This window comes from Tupaia chinensis, unplaced genomic scaffold (assembly GCF_000334495.1).
Source record: "Tupaia chinensis unplaced genomic scaffold, TupChi_1.0 Scaffold000394_1, whole genome shotgun sequence".
In the NCBI taxonomy this organism is placed as follows: domain Eukaryota; kingdom Metazoa; phylum Chordata; class Mammalia; order Scandentia; family Tupaiidae; genus Tupaia; species Tupaia belangeri.
Genome location: NW_006159896.1, coordinates 525,351 through 540,909, shown reverse-complemented (window position 1 = coordinate 540,909; position 15,559 = coordinate 525,351).

Below are 15,559 nucleotides of genomic sequence, written 5' to 3'. Positions count from 1 at the left end.
GGAAGCTCGGCAGGGAAGCCCCGCTCCCTGCCCCTCTTCTGCCCGCTTCCTGTCCTAAAGTCATTATTTTTAAAGACTCTTTCAGAGTTGATGCAGGTACAGAGAACCAAATGTATATATATATATATATATTTACAAAAAAAGCCAGCACATGGTCTGGCTGGTCCCGTAGCTTAGTCTTTACGGGAGCTGGACCCTACACGCTGAGTGCAGTTCAAATCCTGGCCCCGGCTGCTTAGAAAACACTCCCAGTATGTGTGAGTGGACCCTGTTGGAAGGTGTTTAAACAAAAGTCAGCACAGGGTAGATACCAACATTCGGACCGAGACCCAAAAGTGAAGGGGCTGAATGCAGAGCAGAGGAGGTCTTGGCCGGAGGAAGGGCAGTGAGGCAGAGAAGGGCTGCAGGGCTGGGGTGCACACGTGGCAGGGGTGAGTGTCGGGTCAGTGGCCGTGGGGAGAAAGAGCAGGCCCTGGCCGTCAGCTGGGGGATCCCCGTGACTGCTGTGGGTGAGGGCAGGTTAGCAGGGAGACCTAAGACCTCAGGCGTGTGCTGAGGGATAAGAAGCCCCTCTGGGGGTTGTGGAGGGTGCCAGTAGGCATGCGCTTTTCACCAGGCTCCTGAGAGGGACTCCTGTGCCGAGGAGTGAACTGCGGCGCAGAGAGGGTCATTCACTCGCTGGAGGTCACCAGGCAGTGAGCAGCAGAGATAGACGGGCTAGAGTGGTCTGACTGGGAGCCCAGGCTGCTCACCCTGTACTCGCCCACCTCTCTCAAGGCTGCAAGAGGCCCCAGCAGAAGACAGGTGTTCGGACTCGACAGCACAGTTGCTGTGGCCTGACCTTCGCGCCAGTCATGGGGCGTGGGGTGAGGGGTGTCAGTACAGAGTCCTGGGCGTGGGCCAGGGAGGGACGAGAGCCTCTCTGCTGGGGCCTGGGGACTTGGAGATTGAATGAGGAATTACCCAGGTCCCTTACATGCACCCTGAAATGTGAGACCCGAGGAGGTAGGGAAGGGAGCCCTCCAGCCAGCTCCAACCTTGCCCTCCCCTGGTCTAAGCCAGCTCAGCCCAGGCTCGGAGGGAGGAGAGTGGCAACTGCCTTAGGCCTTTGGGTTGGTCTCTGCAGGCCAGGGCAGACCCAGGCCCGGCCCCTCCCTCCAGAAGCAAGGAGCCCTGTGGGGGGCTCTCTCCTCCCTGAACTCCAACCCAGGTGCTGTGGCTGCAACCCCTTCCTATCTGCCAGGAGTGCTGGGTCTCCGGCCCACCTCTCCGGCTGTGATCCTGGGGGCTGGCCCCTTCCCAGCTCTGAAGCTCAGCCCAGCACAGGGCCACATGCCGTGGGGCCAGTCCAGCATCCTCTGAAATGAACCTGGGCCTCTCAAGGCCCCAGTGACGCACACACAGGCCTTTGGGCTCATGTGCAAGAGCTTGTCACCAGCTGCGCAAGACAGTAGGCCTCCCTGTCACACCCTCTCCCAGAGCACTGTACTTCTTTCCAGGAGCAGAGGCGACAGCGGTGAGCTGGGCACTACGGCATCTCTGGTCACCGCCCTGTGCCCAGCTCGGGCACCAAGTGCCCTCAGACTATCTTTGCAACTAATATTTTTTCTTTACATGCAGCGGGGGAGAGGGAGAGGGGGTGGGGAAGGGAGAGAGGGAGAGAGAGGGGGGAGAGGGAGAGAGAAGGAGAAGGAGAGGGAGAGAGGGAGAGAGAGGGAGAGAAAAAGGGAGAGGGAGAGAGAGGGTGAGATAGGGAGAGAGACCCTCCAGAGTACTCCCCAGGCCGGGGATTTGAACTGTGGTCGCCATGTGGGAGCTGGCCCAATGCTGTCTCTAGAGCTCAGTGCACACTGCTGTCTCCCTGGCCTGCTCTGCCTGACTACGGCCCCTTCCCCAGACTGGGGGTGCCCTGGACCCTGGTGTAGGCACGGGGCAGGAGCCAGGCGGCCCCGCGGGCTCTGCACCTCCTCACAGTGGGCCCTGCCGGAGGGCAGAGCTGCCCGTGCCCGGCTCTCAGATCGGGCTGCAGTGTTCTTTCCACTCCTCCGGGAGGAGGTCCCCCTGCGACACTGGGCCCTGCTTTTTAAATTTCTAAATATTTTTTTAGTTTGCTATGGGGGCATGTGCTTGGAGAAAGGGAGAGAGGGAGAGAGGGAGAGAGGCAGGACTGAGAAATCGTCCCCTGGGGGTGGCCGCTCTGCAACCTCCTCCATCCTCCTCTAGGGGTTCTGTTCTTTCCACTCCTCCGGGAGGAGGTCCCCCTGCGACACTGGGCCCTGCTTTTTAAATTTCTAAATATTTTTTTAGTTTGCTATGGGGGCATGTGCTTGGAGAAAGGGAGAGAGGGAGAGAGGGAGAGAGGCAGGACTGAGAAATCGTCCCCTGGGGGTGGCCGCTCTGCAACCTCCTCCATCCTCCTCTTGGGGTTCTGGGCACACACACATGCCTGGCATGTTTTTCATGCTACCGGGTCTGGGACTCAAACCGAGCAGTGGGCCATGGGAATCCAGCCGCCTTAAGCCCTGTGCCATGGGCTGGCCTGGGACCTCCTCTAGCTCTCAGTTTCACATGTGAGATGGACCAGGGGCGGCGCTGGGAGGCGCAGATGTGGAAGGGCGCCCAACACCCGGATGTCCCAGTCAGCAGGGCGGGTTCCTGGGGTGGCCGTGAGAGCAGGCACCTCAGGGGCGTGGGGGCCACAGCCCAGGCCAGGTGGCTCGAGGTCAGGCCAGGAAGTGACGGAGCCGGGCCTTCGCTATAGCACTAGTATCCGGGGCACCTGGCTTGTTGGTCCCGCCCTTCCTTCAGCACGCATTTCCTGGGTGCTGCGTGTGCTCTGTGGGGCCTTGTCCTGTGGGGACAGGTACCCGAGCCACTCACGCTCTCCCTGGCCATGGCTGCGGTGGCTGAGGCTCTCGAGGTGTGTCCCAGGGCCAGGGCTAGTGCTTCCTGCTACACCTGGGGGTGGGAGCAGGGGACTGCCTGCTGCCCTGGCGGCTGCCCCTGGGCCCCTGTTTGGGAGGGCTCCGAGCCGACCTGCTGGTTCCCAGGGTCCATGCATGCGCTTCCCTCTCCGCAGTGGTGACGCTGGCTTTTGCCTGCACATTCTTCGGTGTAGAAGCAGCCCTGGCCCTCACTCTCTGGGGGAAGCAGGGAGGTCCCAGGCAGCAATTCAACAGGGGATGAAGGCTTTGCAGGGCAGGTGCTCCCCACTTCCCACAGGGCAGGGAAGGCTTCACAGAGGAGGTGACGTGGCTTCAGGCCTTGTAGGAGGACCTGAAGGTTGCCTGGTGCCCACGGAGGGACAAGCAGCAGCCAGGACCCGGGGTGGGAGGTGGGGGCGCACTGGCCCTGCCAGCAGGGGAGGATGGAGGAGGTACACGGCCAGGTGGGACTGGCTCAGGGCTCTGTCTCGGAGCTTCGTGGGGAGAGGGGTGGCCAGACAGCGCCAGTGGCCTGGGGACCTGTGGGAGCTGAGGCAGGACGGTCCTGTCCCTTGAGTCCATCCATCACATCTGTACATCTCTGCTGAGTACCTCCTCCTGCCTGGCACCCAGCTTGGCCTGGGGGCACGGTGGTGATAATACCTTCCAGGCCCGCCACACTGAGGTCCCTCTGTTCCCAGGGCTTTGAGGCCCAGGCAGGTGCCCCCCCCTCCCGGGATTCCCCGGGAGCCTCCTGCCTCCTCTCCCTGACTTGCCACTGGGGCAGGGTGGGCAGGACCAAGAGGAGCCCAGAAGGGCTGGGTGTGAACGCCTGACAGCCTCAACCCCTCTCCCTCTGGTGCTCCCCTAAATCTCAGGATAAATTAGTCAGAATCAAAATCAGACTCTCTTCATCAGGAGAAATTACTCATTTCAAATATTTGCAGCCGCTTGAACCGAAATTGAGCGAGATGAGGACTTAGACGAACAATCTGGGCCTTTTCAGAGACGGTTTCTACTCAGCACTTTCTGGATTCCTGAGCCCTCTCCCCGCCAGGCCCTCTCCCCGCCAGTGCCAGCCTCCCACCTGCTCCCTCAGGCTCCCTCCTGCACCCCAACCTGGCCATTCCTCCTTTCAGCCTCCTTCTTGATTTCATTCATTCAAGCTGCAAATATTTGCTGAGCGCCTCCTCCTGCTTGGCACCGAGCTTGACCTGGGGACACGGTGACAAGGTGACCCAGGCTTCCACATGGAGCAGGGAGGGCTTCTTGGCTTGGGACTCACCCGACCCACAGGCAGGGGTCACCCCTTCTTTGCCTGACCTGGCACTTCTTAACAGTCGCCGACATTTCCTTTCCACACTTTAAAAAAAAACCAGTCTTATATAACCACCTCTCTGGGGGCCTCAGAAGGCTGAGAGATCGCTCCCCTAACCCCCTTCCTCCTCTGCTTTAGCTTAGGCCTTCGGGCTGGGCAGGCTGGGCAGGGACTGACAAAAGCCAGGCCTGCCCACCCTGCTGCGATGCAGGGCCAGGAGGAGGGCGTGGTGAGGAGCCCCGGGAGGCCAGGCCTCCACACCCAGCATTCTTACACAGAATCACATGTGGTGGTGGGGCTCAGGCTGGGCGTGCAGGCTGACCGCGCCTCCTGGCTCCCGGGGTCCTGGGCTACAGCGTCACTGGGCGGGGCCAGTAGGTCCTGTCTTCACTGGAGCGCTTGGGACAGAGGAGGATGGAGGGGAGTCAGGAGGGACGAGAGGTAGGACAGAGGGGAGAGTTTGCAAGTGGCAGTACCAGGTGGGATGGGAGGTCAGCCCCACCCCGAGGGGTTTAGGGTCTGACGTCCTGTGAAGGTGCAGGCAGTTGTGCCTCTGTGGCTCCACGGACCTTGTCCCTGTGCAAATCACCCACGCGCTCCCCTTCTCCCCGAAAGGAGCTGCTTCAGTTCCTGGAAGGAGCAGCCTCGTGCCTGCCCAGGGCCTTTGCATATGCTGCTTCCTCCCCTAGAAGACCCTTCCTGGTCAGCTTGTGCTCAGGTCTCAGCTTGGTTGTCATGGTGACCTGGAGGCACTTGTGCTGTTTGAGTGGCAGCTGGACCAGTCGGGTGACGGGTCTCGCGTGGTGGGAGGGGCAGTCTGCCCGGGCAGATGGCGCTGGTAATGCCCACAGGTCTCTGCCAGTTCTGCGCCCTGCTGAGCTGGCCAGGCTCTGGGTGGTCACGTGGCCCTGCCTCCCTGACCTCGGTTGCTAGGTTGTTGCGGGCTGGGCTCCGAACCCACCGGACCTCACCTGAATCGTTCTCTGGCCGATCCGCTGAGCTGTTGACAAAATGCCCCGCGGTGTCCCGATGCCAATGGCAGCAGCAGCCTCTCGGGCCCAGTGTGTCCTAGAAATGAATCAGGCAGTGGCTTTGGACTCCCATGGGGCAGGGGACAGACGGGTTCTGGGGGAGAGGGAGGTGCCTGGGAGGACCCTGTAGGTGTCACTGTGAGGGACTTCTGGGGCCTCAGAGGACCCGGGAGGATGCAGTTCCCACCCTTCTCAGGTACAGCCAGAGCTGCTGGGAGCCTGGGAGTAGAGGTGTGTCGGTGAGAGAGGAGCCGGCCGGGTGATAGAGAGGGGGCAGAAGCCGGGGAAGGCCAGAGACAGCTGGGAGGACGCACGTAGTGACCGCGGTGGGCGTGGGGTGCTGATAGCCCGGGCCCTGTACACGGAGTGGTTCTTCCCACCCTCCCAGCAGCCCCGGTGTGATCGTCCACCCCTGCCGACGAGGGTGCTGAGCAGAGGGCTCGGGGATTCTCTGACCGTGTGGTCTACTTAGGGCAGAGCTGGGGTGGGTGCCGAGGCCTCTGTCTCATCGACCCCATGTGGCTTCTGGGACACCTCTATAGTGATTCCAAACCTCGGGTGGCCTCGCAGTGTCCCTTACTCCCATTAGACATGGACACTCAGGCAGAGAGCTCACCCAACCTGCCTACGCTTATACAACTAGTAAGTGGCTGTGGTGGGATTCGAACCTCAGAAATCTGCCTGGAGTCCAAGCTCTTAGCCTGCTGGGCTGTCTAGAGGAGGCAGCCTTCGTCTCGGGCTCTTTTCTTCCATATAGGCTGCTCGGGGCGGCCACCTCCCTGGTCGTTTTAGTGGTGGTTGAATGCAGCCAAGTTTTCATTGTTTTATTTTTAATTTTTGTTACAGGGTGTGTGTGCGAGAGAGGGAGAGAGAGTGAGAAATCATCCCCGGGGGGTGGCCACTCGGGATCCCTCTCCTCCATTCTCCTCGGGATTTTGGGCACGCACACCTGTGTGTGTTTTTCAAGCCACTGGTTCTGGGACTCGAACTGTGCCGGTGACGACGTGGGATCCAGCTGCCTTCACTCCCATGCCACCGGATGGCCTAAGTGGCACCTGTATTACTAAGCATTGTTCCCACCATTCGTAAAATGGAAATGAGTCTAATCTTGCCAACTCCTCCCTCCTCAGCTTCCTCTAAAGTGTATTTATCTTTCCCATGAGCGAGAGAGAGACAGCCCCCCCCCCCCCAGGGCCCCCACCCCCCCCCCCCCCCGCAGGGCCTCCCCCTGCCGTCCCCCGCAGCCTCAGCCCGCCCTGGGTCCCACGCACACGCGTGCCCAGCCTACTGAGGGTCTCTGCACAAGAACTCTGAACCTTCCCACGAGGGCCACCCTCACCACCGTGCCACTGTCCAGGCCACCTCCTCTAGCGAAGAGGAGAAAATGTCCCAGGATGACTTAGTGAAATGCAGGCGCCCTGAACCGGCCCCTCCGCTCGCCCTGGGGTGAGGGAGGAGAGCCAAGAAATGAACAAGGCTTTGCGTTTCCTGCCGTGGTCGGTGGCGGGGTTCCAGGAAGGCCTTTCTGGTCCTGGTGGAGAGGGCCTGTTCCTTCGACGGCCTCCTCGAACAGCCATGGGCTGTGGGTGCCCACGGCCAGGGCACCTGTCCCCAGGGGCTTGTGCTCTTTCTTCTCTCACGAATTCTTGTGCTACTATTACTAGTTTTTTAGATTTACCATAAAGCACGTGTGCTCAGCAGAGAGGGAGAGAGAGAGGGAAAGTGAGTCACTGTCTCTGGAGATACGGCCACGCCACGACCCCTTCTTCAGTCCACTCGCAGGATTTCAGATGCACACACGCACGTGTCCGGCGTGTGCCTGATTCTCAAGCTGTCTGGTCCAGGATTTGAACCACAGTCAGCCATGTGGGGTCCAGTGTCTTAGCCACCACGCCAGCTGCTGCCTTCCTCGCCCATGAATTTATTATACCAGGCACCTTCTCTATGCCAGGAGAGCTGGGTGCTGGGAGACAGTCATTCCTGCCCTGGCATTAGCTCAGGGCCCAGCGGGAGATGGACCTTGGATATGTTGTTCCCGAGACAACGTATTTCTGTGGTCTGCCGCAGGTGCCCAAGTGACAGGGACTTGGGGTGGTGTCATTTGGGGACCTGTCTGTTCTGGGGTGGTGGCGAGGGAGAATCAGCGTGGAGTGTCTTAAACGTTAGGTGTGAGCACCGAGCACGCAGCGCCCCACGAACACAGCGGGTGCTGCCCTAATCCCTCCTGGGCCTTCCCCTGCAGTGCCCGAGTCATCCTGGGTTCTGGCCTGCTGCTCACCCTGGACTTTGTCCCTTGTCCATGTCCAGGTTTCTGGAGGGCTAGGTTGCTTAGGGTGAATGCTGGGGAGCCCTGTAGTGCCTTGAGGAACCCCCGAGGCAGCAGTTCAGCTGCAGGTCCAACCCGACACACCCTGTGAAGTTTTGGGTCCTTTTGACCTGAAATCAGGGTGTCCCACCCATGAAGAGGAGGAAGTGGGGGGAGGCAGGGTTTCCTAATGGAAAGAAATGCCTTTCAGGCTCGAGTCTGTGATGAGGATGAGGTTACAGAAGCCAGAGGTTCACAGAGAGAATCCTGGACTGCCACAGCAGGAGGTTCTGGGTCCCAGCCAGGGCCTGGCCCAGAGCAGGCTTGGTCACATGAAGTGGATGGCCGGCCCACTCTGTTGCTCCTATCAGGGCCAGCTGGTCCTGGGGGCTGGTGGTTAAGGAAGCTGGATCCCACATGGCTGACCACGTGGTTTGAGTCCTGGCCCTGGCAGTTTGAAAAACTGCTGGGCACCTGCGTGTGTGTCCCTACTCCTGATAGCATGGAGAAATACAGAAGGGATTGCCGTGTGACCACCCCTGTAGGGGGTGCTCTCTCATCTCTCTCTGGCCAGTGCGTGCACCGCCTGATGAATTGAGAGAGAGAGAGAGAGAGAGAGAGAGAGGGAGAGAGATTGTTTCTGACTCTTTGCTCTCCCAAGGGGGAGGGTGTAGGGTGGGGGCAGGGTGGGTATTAGGACACTTTCTGTCTCTTTATTGGCTCCAGAACAGCCCCACCCCCACCCCCCCGGCATGGCCTTCGAGGTTGTTCACAAGCTGTTGCCACTGCCTTCCGCTCAGGGCAGAGGCAAGAGCCATCCCAGGCAGGTCTCTCTGTCCCAGTCTTTGGCCTAAGGCACCGGGGAGCTATGGATGGATCTTAAGGGCCGACATGACATAAGGAGTTTCTTTTCTTGTAATGGGATTAGGGTTGCCACATAAAATCATGCCACCAGTTACGTTTAAACTTCAGATGAACAGTGAATACTTACTTAGTATACCTTTCCCCCACATACCGCATGGGACGTTCTTGAACTAAAAATCTTATTTGTTGCTTATCTGAAATTTAGATGTAACTAGGAGTCCTGTAGAGAGGGCTGCCAGAAACGCATGGAGAGCCACGTGGCGGAGGGAGCCCGATCCCTCCTGACTGACTGAATCCGGCCCTGGCAGCCCGAAGGACATGCTGGCCCACGCGGGACGGTGGAACAGAGAAGGGCTTGTGACGTGACCTCCTCCCACTGGGGGGTGCTTCCTCCTTCTCTCTGTCTCTGTCTCTCTAGTGAGTGCATGTGCCCTCTGGCAGTCTATATAAAGTAGTTCGTGAAACATGAATGTCATGAGGAGCTGTGCAAGGGTTTCAAAAGCATTTTGCACCAAAGTCAACTTGTAATTGAATTCTATTTTCTATGAACGTTTGGAGGTTCCCTTGTATTTATTTATTTACTTTTTCCCCTTTTGCTATAGGGCATGTACACTTGTGTGTGTGTGTGTGTGTGTGAGAGAGAGAGAGAGAGAGAGACAGAGAGAGAGAGAGAGAACCTGCTAGGGGAGATGGCCATGCCACAATCCCTTCTCCTCCATCCTCCTCAGGGATTCTGGGCATGCACGCACATGGGTCTGGTGTGTTTTTCAAGCCAATGGGTCTGGACTATAACTGCGCAGTTGGCCATGTGGGGTGTCATATGTATATTAGGTTGTCTGGAAAGCCACGATGCATAGAAAAATATGACATCCCCTGCAACTTAATATATTCTAACATTTGTTTATTTTATTAATTTTATGAGAGAGAGAGACGGGCACCTGGCGGGCACCCATCATGCTGTGATCCACATCCGAACCCCCGCTTCCGGCTGGCCACGTGCTCTTGCATGTTTCGGGTCAACTCAGGACCCAGCCCCCTGTTTTTCACGTGGCTCTAGCATCACAGAGTGGCTCCCTATCACCCGTGTCACTGTGGCCAGGCCCAGAGGTTGCAGTTCTTAAAAGCTTCCAGGTAATTCAGAATCAGGGGAGTGAAAGCATTGGGTGAGAGCTGAACAGCGCAGGTGCCCCTCACAGTCTTTACTTCTGTCTCTCAGAGGTAGACCAGGGCCTGGTGGCGCCACAGCAGCCAATGACATGCTCTGTGAGGCTGACCCATATGGGAAGACCTGGGTTTGCATCCAGGGACCTCGTTAAGTATGCTGGGCACACAAGTGCCAGGATCTGGGACTGGCTGAGGCTGGGGTGGAGAAAAAACCTGCTGGGAGAAATGTCTCTCTCTCTCTGTCTCTCTCACTTGTGGAAGAAATAAATAAACTTAAAAAAACAGGTACAGAGGTGCCATCTTTTAGCGGAAAACTCGATTGAATTGCGATCTATAGAGGTACCCTCCTTTTAGAGCAAATCTCTGGCTATGCCTCCATCAGGACTCTGTGCAGGCTGAGTGACACCTTCCAGTCCACCCATCCACCCACTTGTCATCTACCTATTCATCCACCCAATGTCTCACCATCCAGCTACACCTATACATCCATTCATCATCCGTCATCCAGCCATCCACCCAACCTCTCACCTGTTTATTCATTCGTCCATCCATCCATCCATCCATCCATCCATCTATCCATCCATCCACTCAACCTCTCACCTATTTATCTCTCCATCCATCCATCCATCCATCTATCCACTCAACCTCTCACCTGTTTATCTCTCCATCCATCCATCCGTCCATCCATCCACCTATCCATCACCCACCCAACCTCTCACCTGTTTTTCCATTCATCCATCTATCCATCCATCCATCCATCTATCCACTCAACCTCTCACCTGTTTATCTCTCCATCCATCCATCCATCTATCCATCCACCCACTCAACCTCTCACTTGTTCATCTCTCCATCCATTCTTCTATCCATCTATCCATCCATACACCCAGCCTCTCACCTGTTCATCTCCCCATCTATGTATCCCTCTGTCTATTCATCTGTTTATCCATCCATCCATCCATTCACCCAACCTCTTACCAATTTATCCATTCCTCCATCTCTTTTTCTTTTTTCTTTTTCCCCCTTTTTTTGGAGAGGTTTTTTGCTATAGGGTGCATGCGCTTGCCAGACAGACAGAGAGACAGAAAGTGAGAAATCACCCCCTGGGGGGATGGCCACACCGCAATCCCTTCTCCTCCATTCTCCTCTTGGGATCTTGGGCACGCACGCACACGCGTGTGAGTTTAAGTCACCGGGTGAGTTTAAGTCACCGGGTCCAGGACTCGAACTGCGGTCAACTACGTGGGAGTACAGCGACATAGCCATTACGCTAACTGCTGGTTCCCCTCCATCTCTTTTCCTTTAACAAAGACTTGAGCCCCTTTCTGTGCTGGATCTTAGACTGGAAGCTGGGTATAAGCCAGCCAGACCTGGTTCCTGCCTTTAGGAGCTCAGCTTAAGGCGAGAGACAGAGGTACGAAAAACCCTTCCAGTGGAGCGTTGTAGGAGCTGTATTAGAGACACGAAGAGGGAGGCAGCAGCCCTTTCTACTGGGGTGAGAGTAACGGGTGGATCAAGGGTTGACAAACTTCCTGACCACCCACTGCTCTAGGGCAGAACGTCCAGATTTCTGTGCCACCTTCTTCCTGTTGTCTTTTGGGTCTCAGTGTAACTGTCATCTCCTTGGGGAAGCCTGCTCCTGCCCTCCAGGCCGGGGCCCGTTAAATGCTTTTTTGCAGCCTGCGTTTCATGGCATTTATCACATTGTAATGCAGTGGTGGTGGGGTGCGTGTGCTGAGTGCACGTCCGTCCCCTCCGGCTGAGATCTCTGTGTCTTATCCACAGCTGCGACTCCAGGACCACGCTCAGCACCAGGCACGTGGTGGAACTCGCCAAGGGCTTATGAGGAGTCAGGGTGGGGAGCAATGCCTCAGAGAGGGTGTGCCATTCAAACGCATCCTAGGTGATGGAAGGGGTGCCCAGGGAGACGAGGTTCGGGGTTGGGAGGGTGGGGGGCAGGCGCACACATCAGGGCCCTGGGTGGGCACAGCTCTGCAGGTTTAGGAGCCACCTGCCACGCACTGAGTGGAAGTATGGTCAAGCTGCACGTGGCCCGGGGCACCTGGATGCATTTGGACGAATGTTATTAGCAACATCTTAGTTCCAACTTCAGAGAGATTGTGCAAGGAAAAATTCTGTGCCCAGGAGGGACTTTCCTCGCTTCCTGAGATGGCTCTCAGAGGTGCGGTCTGCTCCATGTCGGAAGCTCCTCCCTGGCAGGGACTTGCGTCCCTTAGAAATACCCTCAGCTGTAGATGTCAGAAAATCCAACTTCTGGGGCCTTAGACCATGAGGCCATTTAAAACTTTCCTAAGAGCAGAGGTGGTAATTTCGGGCTTCTTCAGCCACAGGATCAGTGTCAGGGCCCTCTCTGTGACTCTCCCTTCAGGGTCACAGGTGGGCTGCTTAGCCCCACGCATTGCCCTCATGGTGGCAAGATGGCTGCCACAGCACCAGGCTCCATACATATACTAGAACACATCCCCAGGTGGGAAGAGACACACGCAGTGATGGGCAGGCGGTGAGTGTCCCCGGGTGTCTCTTCTTTTACAGGATGGAAAATACGCTTCTCTGAAGCCCCAGCAGATAGCGCATATATACCGCTTGCCAGAACATGGTCACATGGCTTCTTCTTGCTGAAGGGAGGCTGGGAAAGTAAGCATACTGACGTTTTTAGCCTCTCCTTTGAACACGGGCAAGGGAGAGGGTTTAGGAATGGGTGGGGAGGCTGGCAAATGGCATGGTGGGTAAGGATGCTGGGCTCCACATGGCCGACCATGGTTCAAGTCCTGGACCTTGTCCTGGACTTTCTCGCTCTCTCTCTGTATGTCCCTCTCTGATGAAATTAAAAATAAATAAACAAATACAGTTAAATAAAATAATTCTTTTTAAGAAAAGGGACTGAGTGGGGAGCAGCTGCCATCAAGGTCCCTTTTCTCCAGGATATGAGCGCGCTTTTCCTTTCAAGCAAACTCCAAATATTGCCTCTTCAGAGAAGCCATCCTCCCTTGGCAGCGTCACCCCTTCCTCTGTTCCCGCCTTAGAGCACCTGGATGGGGCACCCCGTGACAGGAATCCCTTCCTCCGACATATCCCGAAGAGAAGCCGTGGCAGGCGAAGGTGAGAGTGCCTGCAGCCTTCATGTTGTGACAGGCACCTGGGGGGTCGGAGAGGACGTCCCTCACTGTCTCGGGCACAGCCATCCGCGCCCCGCGTCCAGCACCTCGCGGGTCCCCACTGTCATCGTGTCATGTCATGGTCTCCGGCCCAGTTGTCTGGGTCCCATCCAGGTCATGTGCAGGGAGGGCCAGGTCTATGGCCCTGTCTGTTGGCCTGAGACCCTCGCCGTGTCCCACTGACGAACCACATGGCCCACCCTCGCTGCAGTTCTGCCTTTTCAGTTTTTAACTCATTTTTATAAAGCAGAGAAAGCACAATGAACTGTATTGATCGTCCCCACTGACAACCACTGTGGCCGAGGGTGCTGAGGAAGCGCCCCGACACAGGGTGGCTATGTGGCAGCCTGTGCTGTGACAGGAGCACTTCAGCGATGCCGCCTCCTTTCGTTTCTCCTTTACGAGAGAGAGAGAGACAGAGATAAGCACCTCTGGCAGGGTCTCGCGGTGTCGCGATCCTGCCTTGCGATTAGCTCTGATCAGAGGTACGTGACCACACCTGCAGTGTTCAGGTGGGCTCGGGAACCGAACCTGTGTCTCCCATGGGGCTTCCAGCTTCTCACATGGTGGTGCTATTTGCACATCACCTTGGCTTGGCCTGACTTCACCTCTCAAACCCTCACTCCAGCCCCGGGAGGTAGAGACCATCCTCATCCCTACCCTGCAGGTGAAGAGACTGAGAGTCCACAGTTAGCCTGGCCCAGGCCGCCCGCCCCGGGGCTCGCCCCAAGGATTCACACCCCTGCGTGCAGACTCTCACAGGTCTACGCATCGTAACGCGGCTTCTAGGCCCTCGACGTGGGGAACAGAACATCCTCTTCTTCTTTTCTTTTTTTTTTTTCTTTTTTTGCTGTAGGGCACATGTACCAGCCAGAGAGAGAGAGAAAGAGGAGAGATGGAAAGTGAGGACACACTCCCCATGGGGGATGACCGTGCACAGTCCTTTCTCCTCCATTCCCCTGGAATATTGGGCACACACGTACCTGGTGTCTTATTCAAGTCGCCAGATCCAGGACTCAGCCATGCAGTCAGCCATGAGGGATCCGGCTACCTTAACTACCATGCCCCCTGACCGGCTCTCCTTTTATTTGATTTATTTTAGAGAGTTTTTTTCTTTTTTTTTTTTTTAAACTATAGGGCACATGTGCTCACCAGAGAGACAGAAAGCGAGAGATCACTCCCCAGGGGAGATGGCCACACTGCAATCCCTTCTCCATTATCTTCTTGGGATTTTGGGTATGCATGCACACATGCATAGTGTTTTTTTGTTTTGTTTTGTTTTGGAGAGGTTTTCGCTATAGGGCGCGTGCACTCATCAGAAGACAGAGAGAGACAGAGAGATATAAAGTGAGAAATCACCCCCCAGGGGGGATGGCCACGCCACAATCCCTTCTCCTCCATTCTCCTCTCAGGATCTTGGGCACGCACGCACACGCGCCCGGCGTGAGTTTTAAGCCACCGGGCCTGGGACTCGAACCGTGGTCGACTATGTGGGAGTCCAGCGACATAGCCATTATGCTAACTGCTGGTCCCAGCATAGTGTGTTTTAAGTTTCCGGGTCCAGGACTCAAACTGCTGCCGACTATGTGGGCGTCCAGCAATGTAACCATTATGCCACCTGCTGGTCCCCTCCCTTCGCTTTTAACAACACAATTATTGACGTTCCTCATTATACCTTCAACCTGTGCCCTGATTTCCCAGCCCTGTGCATCCCTGGCCCGTGGGCTGAGCGGCGAAGTGACACGTGTCCCCTCTGGGCTGAAGCACAGAAGGACCGGCACCAGCTAGCTTGCCTGCAGTCTCTTGCTCTCCTTCGGTGATGGAGAGGCCACCTGTTCCCGGTGGGCAGCTACAGGAGGCTGAGCCCCGGCCTGTGTGCCTGGTGGCCGCGTGGAGCAGAGCAGTGGCCGTGTACCTCAGAGACAGACTTCTGTGCAGAGCCTCTGAGACTCGGATGCTACCTGCTCCTGCGACAGAGGCCGGCCAGCCCAGCCAGCACGGTGCTCTCCTGGCTCCCAGGCACCGCCCTTGTGTGAGATGGGGAGCGCTCTCCTCATCCCCCACTGTGGGGGCCCCTGGGTGCCATCGCTGTTCCTGCACGTGAGCACACAGCTGCACGGGGTACTCTGGCCTTCACGACGCCCACTCCAGGTCCTTGGCAGGGCCTGCCTGGGCTGGCATGGGCAGTCTCCCTTCTCTGTTGGATCTTTCTGAGCCTGGCGGAACCTGGGCACAGCTGGGGTCCCTCCTGTGTGCCCCTCTGGAGCCAGACGCTTCCACGAAAGCCCAGCTGCTGCTGGCAGGATGGGGGGCCATCTGTGCCTCTGTAGCCCAGGTGCTCCTCAGTGCCAGGAGCCAGGATCAACCTGAGGCCAGCAAAGGCCTGGCTGGCAGGACGTGGTCTGCTGGGAGCACGTGGCTCTGGCCCTTCAAGCTCATCTCTGTCTACCCCACCTCCTCCCGCCCGGATGCTGTCTGCATCTCGCTGGAGTCCTCTGTCCCAGCTGTTGCCTCTGCGGGGCGCCTTCCCTGCCTCCACCCCACATCTGGATGGCTCCCTGCCCCTAGGTGGGAGAGAGGGTGTCCTCCTCCCACTGAGCTCTGCCACTTCAGCATGCCCCGTCACGTCACTCAGCTGTGATCCCTCGTCCATGTGTCCTACAGGAGTGTGGGTGCGGCCCCGCGGGCAGGGGCTGGGGCCGACCCTAGACGTTCCCTTGTCCAGGCAGGGAGTGCATGCAGGGCGCCCGCTCTGCCCAGGAACCTGAACCTGTTTATAG